At 41.6% G+C, this 13,053-nt stretch overlaps 2 long non-coding RNA genes across 2 annotated transcripts; both read right to left on the bottom strand.

Annotated features, from left to right (window-relative positions):
• Nucleotides 1–3,694: 3,694 nt before the first annotated feature.
• On the bottom strand, nucleotides 3,695–4,501 carry LOC129592209 (uncharacterized). Its single transcript, XR_008690947.1, has 3 exons — nucleotides 4,298–4,501; nucleotides 4,109–4,192; nucleotides 3,695–4,009 (listed from the first exon to the last, which is right to left on the bottom strand). It is a non-coding gene; the product is annotated as an uncharacterized LOC129592209 (long non-coding RNA).
• A 1,311-nt stretch (nucleotides 4,502–5,812) lies between these two features.
• On the bottom strand, nucleotides 5,813–6,761 carry LOC129592200 (uncharacterized). Its single transcript, XR_008690941.1, has 3 exons — nucleotides 6,553–6,761; nucleotides 6,292–6,375; nucleotides 5,813–6,179 (listed from the first exon to the last, which is right to left on the bottom strand). It is a non-coding gene; the product is annotated as an uncharacterized LOC129592200 (long non-coding RNA).
• Between the last annotated feature and the right edge of the window lie 6,292 nt (nucleotides 6,762–13,053).

Raw genomic sequence — 13,053 nt, 5'->3', positions numbered from 1 at the left:
TCGATAAGCCTTACCTAAGATTTTGTAATCTCTGACATTTTCTTTTTGTTGTAACCAGCTAGTCATTACTTAAACACTTCACCATGTATGGATCATCAGTAAATCGCGTTTTCTACAGTATCTTCCTGTGTTATTTTTCTTTCACCATGATCTCTTTAGGTAAGCCATTAAATACAAATTGAGCTAAGCCACTTGCGCTAGCTATAGTTCTGAATTTAATAGACTTTATCATGCATTTACATCATATTTTTTTTCAGTTAACGGTGTACCGACCTTATTTGGACTCGTAAATCCGAACATTCCTTGCGCATGCACCACTATGTCTTGTGCTGGTTCGGTTCCGTCCCTTGCTGCCATTGCTAGTCGATGTAAGTTTCTTCAAAAATTATTGCGCCCCAGTAAAAAATATGTACATATGCGGATATTTGCCGATTTCATGTGATTCGCTGTATGTATAGATGGAATATGATATATCGTAATTATATTTTAGTACTTGTAAAGCATAAAGTTGCTTGCTTTGTAAAGCATAAAGTTGTGTCCAATATTTCATAATGATCATATCCAATTACTTTAGCTGAAAAATTTGTTTTATTGCTTTGTATTGTCTCAGCACTGGAAGCGGGATGCAACTGTCCGCCTTGCATACCGGTAGCGGTGCCTTCACCATCCCGTCCTTGCTTGACCAAAGATCTACCCTGCAGTGTAGTCGGACCTGACATTCCGTGAATGAATAATTTTATACTGTTTCTATTTACCCATACAATTTGTACCTACATTTGTTAGACGAATTCTTTTATTTGTGCGTAAAAAGGTTTTTAAAATAAACAGATAGTGCAGTCAAAATAGCTGAAGCGCTTGCACACACATCAGTATCCTTCCTATTAGATTTTGTTTCGCCTCCACCTCTAATATTTTATCCAGAACGTAGTACAGCCGCATTAACAGAATTTTCCTAGTAAGCTACTACTTGTACATCAGTATTTTGGTCTCCGCTGAAAATTTTAAAGTCGCGTGATGGGCTACTTCCTGAATTAAACGCCCAAGATCGTAGGCCTGGCATATTACGCATTACATTTTATACGGCACGACGCGCGCACGCAGTGCTCCACAAAGAGTCCACATGACCACATCTATGGTTTACCTTCAAAATGCACAACATTCGCAACATTGGCCTTTATATTGAGATCATTGCGCGCGCGTTTTATTGTCACAATTTTAATAATTATGAGATTCTCCTCTAGAAAACGTAATGTGCCGAGCAAAAATAGACAATACATAAATAAAACAACCTATTATACAGTACAGTATTCTGTAACTACGTAATTGCATGTCGCGCCCATGTTGCATGTACGTACTCCTGCTGCAGTAAATGTTCAGATGGATCAAATGATACATAATAATTATAAAAACTGTGAGCAGAGGGCGTTAAAGTGACCGCTTGAAGAGACAAAGACTGAATGAACTGTATTATTGACATTCTTGCGTCAATACTTCCGAGAGCTTCTAAATCGGTTACACGACTTTAATATCAAGTAATTCATAAACCTGCCATAAATCTGTACAAAACCGTGATCAAATTGGTTGGCATCCGCGATATGGAACCTCACTGTAGTACAGCGTCATAGGCTGACGTCCGTCTAATCTGAACTTCTACTGTTTGCCTTCGGATTTAATTAATTTACAGTATCATCCAGACTACGGCTCTCTAATCCGGAGCTTTTTGTAGTAAAACTAAAAGTATTCTATTCTGCTGGCCTCCAGTTCGAATAGAAGTACTGTATAAGAGTACTGGCAATTTTATCTTAAAAACACTAACAGGAAAAGAGGATCCATTAGCTTAATGGATGTGACATACTCAGAAGTGGAGGCGACTCGGTGACGCAGTTGGAGATTTGAATCTGACTATCAGACGCTCTATTGTCAAAACACATTACTGGCGACATGTTTGCGGTCCGTTTCTTAATCAAAAAGGGAAGATCTTACCGGTATTTCTGATTTGCGCAAACACAGCGCTACGCTATAAAGGATTCCCTCCATATGCCGTGATTTCTGTCAGGCTATTCTCACAGCGCTTTGTAAGCAGCGACAGGGAAATTTGGTAAAATAATATCATGAACCTTTCCAATCACAATACTACTTACGGCAGCCGAAGCTCTGCATGGAATGGATCCAGTGACGAATTAAGCCTGAACTTTATGCAGATTATAACGCTGATCATCTGTGCTGCAGGAGTGTGTACAAACGCCTTTCTACTAATTCTATTCGCCGATAAGCAAGTTCTGCAGCGATCGTTCGGAGTTTATCTTATTGTTTTAGCCTTGGCGAACATCATTAGCAGCATTATACAGAATACCCTATTTCTCATGATAAAAAACAACCTTTCCAATCAGCAGGATTCTGTATTCTGCTCCATCCATATTACGCTGCGCTCCATCATTGCCGGGTACATCCCGTTTATCCACGTTCTCATCTGTTTTAACCGCATCTGGGCTATCGTGTATCCGCACTCGTATCGTGCGCATCATTCCTTTAAACTTGCCGTGTCGGCGTGTGTAGTGGCCGGCGTGATTGTCATGGCGTGTGTCATCCCGGCAACGGCCATCGATGGACTAGGACATCGAACACCGTTCCTCAACAAATTCTGCCTGATGAATTTTATGAACCACGCATTGGTGACCTGGACGTACAGTTACAACATTGTTTCCTTATTTATTCCGGAAACTATCATTTTGTTGACGTGCCCTCTTATTTTACACCGGAGAACGTTTCAGTGGAAAGTAAACCGTATACAAAATTCGCCGTCTTCACAAGGAGGGACGTCGGGTTCGGTAAAGGTCACGCAGGTTGCTACATCGAAAACGGGGCGCAATCCGCAGGATTCTGTTGCGGTGCCACGGAGAAGGTCACGACATAGCTACAGAATTTTAGCTCTTTTAACAGCCAGTGTGTTTTTGTGCTGGACACCGATCAATGTGTATTACGTTGTCCCAAGCTTTGCAATGCAAAGTGTGTTTTTCCAAGTGGCGAACATTATCAAACTAATTCACTCGGCAGTTGATCCGCTACTGTTCATCGCTTCCATCGACGATCTAAAAAATGCTTCTCGGAGGTTCGCGGAAAAGCTGCGTTTTTTGTATCGTTGAATATCTTTAGCATTTTTCAAAGCGCTAGTTGTAGATTCGCAATGGATCAAAAATAAAAAAAACGCATTTGCTGTACATTACGGATTTCTCCCTTATCTGCGAAAAAAGGGATATGCTGTGTTTGACCACACACATATCTGTATACTGATAATTACATGTAACCACGTAAGTAGCGGTACCATCGGTTTTTCCACTACGCCTTGTTTGGAACGCTGGGAGAAACCTGCCGGAGATGTCCATTACCCTGACGTAACTCAACTGCGTAAATGCGGGCGTCAACAGATACGGGGTCCGGATCATGCTGAACTATAGAATCTTTCCTTTTCTCTCAAAAATAGCCTCTAAACCAGTTTGATAATAGGGCAGAGCTTCTAAATAAAGTGCCCGCATCGGTTTACTAATGCTGCACTGGGTGCTGGAAACGCAAGAGCACTGAGAAAGGTTAGCATAATAAACCCTGTTATTGTAGACTTGGTTGCCATTAGTCAACGCACACCAAAGAGGCTTTTGCGCCGCTCTGCTGACCTTTGAAACATCAATTTCTCCAACTTTATTGTCCATAAGCATTGCGAGTTGCGACATAAGTTTCATATTTTTACATGACGACAGCAATTTACAATCAGGATTAGTTTTTTCGCATGTTTGAACATTGACTATATGCATAATTTCTGTACATTGAAACGTTTTCTTAATAACGTTTTTTAGGAAGAGGCCCCAATCATTCGGTCGATGCCAGCAATATTGTGGTATAGTGCACTCGTATGTACGCCCACGGCCTACGGGGGGCAGTTAAAACGGAGCTTCCACAGAGCCAGGTTTACTACCAAATGGATTTACACAAGTGCATCCACAGGAGCTCAGGACTTCTATTATACGGATATCAAAAATAATTTTTAAAGCAAGACACACAATGAATGGTGATTGGCACAATAAAATTTAGAAAACGCGGAAGTTTGGCGGCTTACTTGGAGGTGTACAGTGAAGGGCGCACGGTACAATCCTGCACGGCTTCTTAGCAGAATCGGACGGTTTTGCATCGGCAGAGTATCCTAACAAATAAGAAAAATAAATAGATGACTAGGTAACTCAAAACAAATATTGGTTGGAGTCACAGACTTGCATCACCGGTGGTTCATCTGGATACATTTGCTTACCAGGCGTAAAAATGGTTGCTGCCACAAGCAGCGCGGCAAAAACACAGGCATATGCGTGCATCGTGCAGTAAAGCTGGAAACGGGGCAAAATACGAAAAAGTTTTCTTTGCACAAATGTGAACTGTGAAGTTGGCAGAAGTGCCTTCAACTGTTATTTTATACTCCGCAAAACTGTTTCAGGTATATAAGGATACGGCTGCTTGAATGGTGGTCGGAATGGCGGATGTACTATTGCAACACTATTTTTCCAATAAGAAAAACACGCTCGAACCGTGAATCCTTAGGCTGCAGGCAACACATTACAACTTGTTTTTCTTGCTGGCTGCTCTTGTTAACAAATAATGTTCTAATAATGAATAGGTAATCGGCAGCCCCGAAAAGCCCTCTACGTGAAAATGTTGTGAGCCGATGCTGTTATCCGAATTACGACAATGTGTCCCTGTTTGTTCTTTTCTTCTGACGGAAAAAAACAACAAAATTAAACGTTGTCCGTCCCGTAACCGCGGACACCGGGTTCGGTAAAGGCTACGCAGGTGGCCACAATATTGAGAACTGAGCGCAATCTGCGAGATGTCGTTTTGGGGATGCGAAAAAGGCCATGACAAAGATATTGGATTTTAATTTATTGTTAGCTCCCTTAACGGCAAATGTAAGCTAACTAAGCCTCTTCAATCAACGCATAGAATGCTACGCTTGTCTCAAGTTTGCTAAAAGTACTTATAGGTATCTTTTTGAAGTGGCGAACTTTGTCAAATCGTTCCATTCGGCAGTGATTCGATATTGGTAAAACCGCTTCCACTGTCCATCTAAAAACTGCTTCTCCAAGATTTGCTCAGAAATACATAGACGTTTCCGTAGCGAGACAAGTACTATACTAAATTTTGTACTCGTATAACTGTTGGTGGAAAAGCACTAATTAATCGAATAAAGTTGTGCGTTGTGCGTTGCCGGTATCTTCAGGATTATTACTACCCGATATTCTGGCGTATATATTTATAACAAAACGAAACTGCCAAGAAGCTGTATGTATTTCTAGGTCTGCCAAAAAACGGCAGCATCTGCGATTTGCTTGGCCAAGCCCCACTCTTGGAGCTTTAGGTTGACAAGTGTACAACCTCTGTCGATTTACCGGAACGTATACGGCTGATAGGTACATGTGTCACTGTGTGTGTGCTTAGCTGCTTCTCTTCTTCTTGCTGCCACTTATTCTGAACGCCGGGGTAACCGGAAACGTCCATTATGAAGACGGAAGTCTAGTGCACCTTCCGTCGCCAAACGATCGTATCGTATGACATGGACTCCATTCGTTGGTTGTCATGAACAATGTTTAGGAAACACTGATTCAGTTTGCTGAGAGATATACAGCTTCGGTTGGAAAACCCTGCATGAGATGCGCTGGGAGTGCGACTGCATTTTGAAAGATTAAAATAATATTTGTCTGCACTCTGCAGCAACCGGTTTCATTAACCAAACGCACGCCGCACGCAAACTAGGATAGCGGCTGCTCTGTTGACCTTTACTAACATAGTTTATTCAAGTTTGTTTTCCAGTGGCATTGCAAAAACGTGTGATCTGTTTACATATGACGGCAGCTGACAATACTCGTAATGATGTAGTAACTGCTAATTTAAGCCTGTTAGAACATCATCCCGGTCTGCTCAAACACTATCTTGCTTGCTTGTGTTAACAAAAAAAGAAGAGTTACAGCGTGCAATTCGGCGTGAACCGGATCGTTTTGCCCGACGTCAACGGTGCTGTAGCTTGTTTTAGCATGATGAATACGCGATCCACGCGTCATTTGCAGTTAAAACTTAAAACGGAGCTTCCACCGATTTACCTCCTCCTGGTGTAACACAATGGCATCCACAGGAGCTCAGAACTTCTATCAAACGAAGATCGAGAATTATATTACAGCAAGAAACACGCTGTGAATGGTGTCCATTGAATGGTGTCCATTACGTTGAAACTTATAAGGCAGAAGAGTAACAACTTACTTGGGGCTCTGCAGACAAGGGCGCACTTTTCGATTTTGCATGGCTTCTTAGCAGAATCCGACGTTTTTGCATCGGCAGAGTATCCTAACAATATAAAAGTTAAGAGCTGGTCAACTCGGATCTGGAATTAGTATGGCTATGGTTAAGTGTATGGCTATGGTTAAGTGGAGCAGTTGCTCAAAGCTTGCTTCTATTAATAATTATCGTATCACAGCTATTTGTTTAGCGCTATACCAATTTGATACGATTGCTTCTCCTTACCAGGCGTAAAGAGGCTTGCTGCCACAAGCAGGACAGCAAAAACGTAGACTGCGTGCATTGTACTCAAAATTGGAAATGTTGGAAAAAAATATGCGAAAAAGCAGTCTGTTAACACAATGAGAATTTTGTCGAGAGTTTGTTTCTTATTTTATACGCCACAAAGCAACCGCATATACGTATACGGATATATGGTTGGATGTATCATGAATACGGACTTACGGATATGTACAAGAATTTTACCGAAGAACAAAAAACAAAACCGCACTGTTTATCGCGATTACTGTGCTTCGGGCAAAAAGTTACAACTTGAATTTCTTGTCTGTGTTTTTCTTGTCAGTAAATAAATGTTGTTTTTTAAACAACTTCTTACCAATCTATCTGTACAGCCCGTGAGGCATTATGTAATACATAACAGTTCTGTACTGATGTTGTCGCCCTCTCGGTGCAAACATCAACAACAGAATGGTCCTATTTATTAGATTATTTACAAAAGAGACAGTAAAGCCGAATGAAAGAATCCATTCGGCTGTTGCGCAAGTGTACAGCGCAAGCGTGTTCTGTGGGTCATGAGCTGCATGCATCATGAATTACATACATATTTATCATCATAACGGGCGTGCTTAAAATGGATACAGTTGCGGATGCGGTTGAATGCGGTTGGTTGTCGTGGTTGAGTGCAGGATAGTTGCTGTTGTGAGCAAGTCAAAGGTTGTGGTTTGACGATAACAAGCAAATGATTGAGCGTGAAGAAAGGAATGAATCATTGTGTAAACCAATAGTGTGTCTTTGTTGTCTGCAATGTTTTATCTCTCGTAACATGTATTAAGTGCCTGGCTAAAAAAGTAGTGTGCGATGAAGTTGTCAAATGATTTAGTACATCTCCATCCAGCCTCGGAACAACTTCTCTTGGAATCTTGCAACTTCTCTTGCCTTTATCTTTGCATGCCCTTTGTTAGCATTCGAGTGTTGTCTGCTAATCGGCATTAAAGGTCATTGGGTCGGATCAGTTGTGGCCGCTTTCACGTTGTAGCAAGTAGCAATAGATAAAGGTCATAACCACCGAGTCACAGCTAACCTTTAGTTACGCGACATGGAGGGCATGTGTGCGTAGCAAGTAAAGGTAGCTGAAGGTGTGGAGCTGCGATGGAAGGTCAAGTTATTTCAGTAGTGGTGAGGTTATAACCACTGCAAGTGTTTCAGAGTGAGTTGATGTGCTGTTAGCAGCAGTGAGTGTACTGCTGCAAGTGACAATGTATTAGTAGTGGTGGGTGCATTACCACTACGCGTGTTAATCGTGAGACATCAGTGCGAGTGATTTGCTGTTATAATTGTTAATGGATAGTGTGTCATTGTGGACCCTGTGAGACGAGCGACGAGTGTGGATTGTGAAAAGTCACAAGTGTCGCTTACAGCAAACCACGCGTTGTATGAGCGAGTGTGGGAGCGGTATCTAGTAAGAATACTTGGCACTGCTTCCAAACGACGTCGGTGAATGTTTCAAGGCTCGTTAGTGCATAAGTTGGTGCCGGCGTTCTGCGGTTCTTTTCTCGGAGCGTACAACGATAGGTATGTTGGAGCGGAAGCGGGTGCAGGTGGTCGACAACTAGCGGGAGCAGCATAACGGCATTCCTCTGTAAGTCGTATGGCAAGTTATCATTTTTGCTTTCTCTTCGTGGGTCCTTTTGTTCATGAGATAGTTTAAACAGGATAAGTTAATAACGATGTGCATTTGCTTTCAGTTTGTTTTTTTAAAATAAAGTTTGTGTCAAAAATAGTCATTTGGTTGACTTCGGACGAATGTTTGTTATTAACTGGTTATTCATGAAAATTGATCTTATGATTAAGTTGACCTTAGAAGATAGTCCTAATATTAATAGAATCGTAAATCATCAGCTTACTTTGAGGGATTTCGATCATTTTAACAGTGTGTGCTCTAGATTGTTTGCGGATTTTCCTGTATTCTTTCGATTTCTTTTGCATGTAAAAAATACGGCGTATATGGTGAGACCCGCTTGGAAGGAAATATTTATAAGCAGTACCAGCAGAGTAGAAACAGTAATACTTAAGTACGTATTTAGGTATATTTCGATGCCGTCTTTTCATGCCATTAATTTTCGAAAAAAATTGAATTAACTCTTAAATATCTCGATTTGTAGAATAATTAAGTTTTTTATCTGCGCAAGTCAAAAGTCCTGCTGACGTACCAGAAAGAGCGAATCTGTAAATCGTCGTAACCGATCGTTTTAACATGCCCCTTTAAAATGCGATTCTTGAATTTTTTGTTGCCGATGATAAGAAAATCTCTGATTGCATAAATTTAAGTTTAAAAAGTGCTTGTACGTAAGATGGCAGGAATTCGCCTTAGAGATTTACCAGTATTTGGTGGACAGTCCACTGAATCTGCAGAATATTTTATGGACAGGTTTAACAGAATTAAGAACTATTTGTCGTGGAGCGATGAACAGTCTTTGGTGCATTTCGGTTTGTGCTTGACAAATGCTGCCTTAAAATGGTTCAAGAACAACGAATCCAAACTGAAAAATTTTGCGACGCAGAGCAGGAATTTTAAAATCTTCGGTAGAAATCTGTTAGATTTAGATATCAGTAAATTCATGTCAAAAAATTCCGCTGTTGACGAACCCTTGACGTACGTATACGGTGTGTTGGATTACATTGCTGCAACCCATGTCAGCGCTGGAGAAGAAGAAAAGGTCAGAATTCTTTTCGAACATTTGCCGATGCAGTTCAAAGCAGATATGATACAAAATCGTCCCCAAACAGTCGAGTTATTTACTGAAAGGCTGCAGGAAATTCGTAAGAAGTGTCAATATCTAAAAGCTGATGGGGAAGTGCCCGACGATTGTAAAATTTTCCCGCTTTCTGACGTTTAAGGGTGCATTTTCATAAATATTTAGTTGTGGTTTATCAACAGCGTTTGTCAAAATTAAATTTAAAAAAACTAATTTTCTTAATAAAAATTTTGAAATTCGGGTCTAATAATTGATTTGCACCGTACAATCGCCGTAGGTAAAATCTTTGACAGCGTATAAGCCGTTAGTGATGATTTTTTTTTACAATTTTGTTTTTGGAATCGCTGATTTCTGTTTGGAATTTAGGTGAATGTTTTAAAGTTGTGCAACAAAGCTGAAAAGAGAAATAAATGAGGATGTTGTGAGAGAAAGATGAGTAAATGAAATGGGTCAATATTTTGAGCACACCTTTATTGTTGTTCCAGCTTGCGCAAGCACTGTCGCCTGAATAACAACATATCAGAAAATTCGAGAACATCTTCACGTCGTTTTCTTTTAAGATATCATCATGTTTTGGTACCTTTTGTCTGCTCAGGTAAAAAATCCACCATGCGTTATGTTTTACACTAGAACGCTTTAATAACATGAATGGCAATTACTTATGCACTGGGACGCCTCTGCATATGTTCGGGTTATTCATGAAAAATCGGCAGACAATTTTCCACAACAAATATTCTTGTGTGCAAGCTTGCCGGCAGCCCACTCAAGAAAATTGTTTCATAGCGGCAGTAGAAAAATTTAAAAAAAAAGAAGAGAAGAATTTGGTGCTCAGGGTTCAGATTACAGTACATTAGTATATAAATTCCAAAATATTGTCGCTCATTCGGCTAAAAGATCCTGTCTTATTACGCAGTAAAAAAAAGCGATTCAAAATCAGCGTATGGGTTATTTCTAAATTCTGTATGAAAACACCAGTTCGCAAATTTGGTGCACTGCAATCAAAAAAGCGCAGGGTAATTAGCGGAAATTGGAAATTGAAAAAATCATGTTCATTAAATTGCACGTAGTCGGGACCACGATTTGTTTTCTTCTAATCGGATAATTGTCTGATAAAATGCGGCATTTCTTTGTACGTTTACGTTGGTTGCGTTGTGCTAATTTATTTAGGCTTTTGCTATTAAGGTAAAATATTGTTGCATAATTTTCTGACCATCGAAACGTTTAAAACAGAGAAGCTTAAGATATTAATAGCTACCTTTCATTGTTGCCATCACCCATTAAAGCTCAATGCACTAGTTGCATATGATTCCTCATGTATGCTTGATTTCTATTGTCGCACCCGAACCACACCCCATTGTTAAGTACGCTCTAAATCATATCATATTGCTCTGCGCTTATTAACGTAAAATACTGGCCTCAATATTCAGTACATCGTCAGCACTTGACTTTCCATTTTCACTTTCTTCGTGTTACTTGCTGGTCAAGATGCAATAAAAATTCAAAATAAAATTTACTTTCCGCCGTAATACTTTTGTATGCTTTCATAAGCTTTACACTGCATTAAATATATTATATTTTTATATAATCAGTGTTTGAATAACTGTCTACCTCAGCTGTACAGTTGTTGGCAATGGGCATTATCGGGATCTGTATTATTACTAAATTTTGTAGAGTACAACGTGCCATATTCACTACGTAAACTCGTATCTTTATATTCATACAATCCTACCGTCCAAAACGTAATCAATTTTGTTTTTTTATGGATTCGTCAAAGTGTGGTCATTTTAAGTCAAACTTGGTCTTAAAAAAATCAATATTTTCCTGACCAACTTATCCTGAATTTTGATTTTTTCAAAAAACGTTCTGGTCAGAAAATTATAGAAGTCCGTTTTAAGTATGGCGAAACGCAAGTGCAGTACCAAGAATACTTTACTATTGTGAAGCACAGTATGTATAAAGTACATACGGTACTGTAACCATGGATATGGATCTGTAAGTACACTTTGGTCAGTACAGCAGCTAGGGAAATGTGGATTTTTACGTAGTTCAAATTCTAAACAGCCGGACGACTGCCGGAACAGTCTATAAATTCAAACCTGACCTTTCCAATACAAACGTGCCGAGCGTGAAAGCGCGAGGCTTGTCTTGTACTAACAATCATTATGCTTATGATACTCGTACAGATTGCGCAATGTGCAAATGATACTCGTACCAATAATAAGTCTTGGAGATGTTAGTTCTCAGTGTAAGGGTCTAGTAATGGCGTAATCATTATGTGAGTAGGTGAATGTTATGCTTGGGTGTGAAGTACTTTGTAGAAGAACTTGTCAGCGGAACAGCCTTCGCCAACGGGAAAGCCGGCTAACAAGATTCTGCATAGTCCGCGGTTTAAACGTTTCATTCAGCAGCGCCCTAGCCGGAAGAAGCTGCACAGCTGTTTTGTCGCACCAGAGCACAGCCAACTAGCGAGACCAGACGGAAGGAGTATCTACAGGCGGTGCCAGCGGAAGTAGTGCTGCTGCGGTGTCCACGTCTAATGCGAATTGCAGCACTAAAGAGACGTGAGACAGAGCAAGTAACAGCAAGCGCGGGATATTGAGTGCCGTAATTGGTTCGAGTAAGAGCGCTGATAAAACTTGACTTGTGCGAGTGCTGGTGCAGGTGCGATATCCTTTAAAATTGTGTGAGTGGTGACGTTGGAGCATGCAATGCAGGTGACAGCATTGCGAGTGCTTGTGCGAGTGTTGGCATGAGCGAGCGTGAATTCAGTGCAAGTGTTAGCACTGAGGTGTCCGTGCGAGTTGTGGTATAGGCAAGGTGAAGTCCTGTGCGAGTCTGTGCACAGTAGCGTGTGTGTCCGGCGTGAGTCATGGCGCGGGCAAGTTGGTTAATGGTGACAGTTGTGACACTGGAAAGTCGATATCCAGTGTGAGCGGTGGTTTTGCGGAGATGATGCCGGCCAGTACGAGTGCCAACACTAGCGAGTGCAGTGTTAGTGTGAGTGGCAGTACTGGCGAGGATGGCATCGGAGTGAACGGCGCAAGTGGTCAGTGTGGTGTCAATGTGATGGTGACATTGGCGAGTGTGGTGCCAATGTGAGTGGTGACATTGGCGAGTGTGGTGCCAATGTGAGTGGTGACATTGGCGAGAGTGGTGCCAATGTGAGTGGTGACATTGGCGAGTGCGGTGTCAATGCGAGTGGTGGTATTGGCAGCAGAGTGGTCGTGCGAGTAGTGGCATTGGCGAGTGTGTGCGTGGGGAATACAGATACAGAGAACATCAGCAAACATGACGATATGTTGCGGACGTGTCAGGAGTTGTTAACCGGATACGTAGACCGGATGGAAGACTCATTACCATTTCCGGCGGAGTTTACATGGATGGCGGATGAGTTGGCCGGATTCGCGTGCAGTTAAGAGCATTAGTCCCACATGGAGCGCAAGTTGCAGCGGATGGGGCGCCAGACTATAGTGGCATAATGGAAACGCTGGACTTTGCGGATCTGCTAGTGCGAGGAGGGAGCGCGCCGGAAGTTGTGAGCGAACTAGACGAAGAAGACGCCGGTTACCACGAGACGCCGGCAGAGTCCAGTGCTGATGCGGTGCCAATACAGTCCACACCGATAGAGGAGATGGATACAGATTCGGTGGATGCCGTACCGGAAGGAGGCGAGTGCCATCCGAGTTGAGGGATGGTGGTCACCTTCTGGGACGGTCGGACTCGAGTGTCTGGACGGATTGCGGAGCGTGTG

Source organism: Paramacrobiotus metropolitanus, unplaced genomic scaffold (assembly GCF_019649055.1).
Source record: "Paramacrobiotus metropolitanus isolate TYO unplaced genomic scaffold, Prichtersi_v1.0 Parri_scaffold0000050, whole genome shotgun sequence".
NCBI classification, from domain to species: Eukaryota; Metazoa; Tardigrada; class Eutardigrada; order Parachela; family Macrobiotidae; genus Paramacrobiotus; species Paramacrobiotus metropolitanus.
This window is presented reverse-complemented; position numbering and strand designations above follow the sequence as displayed.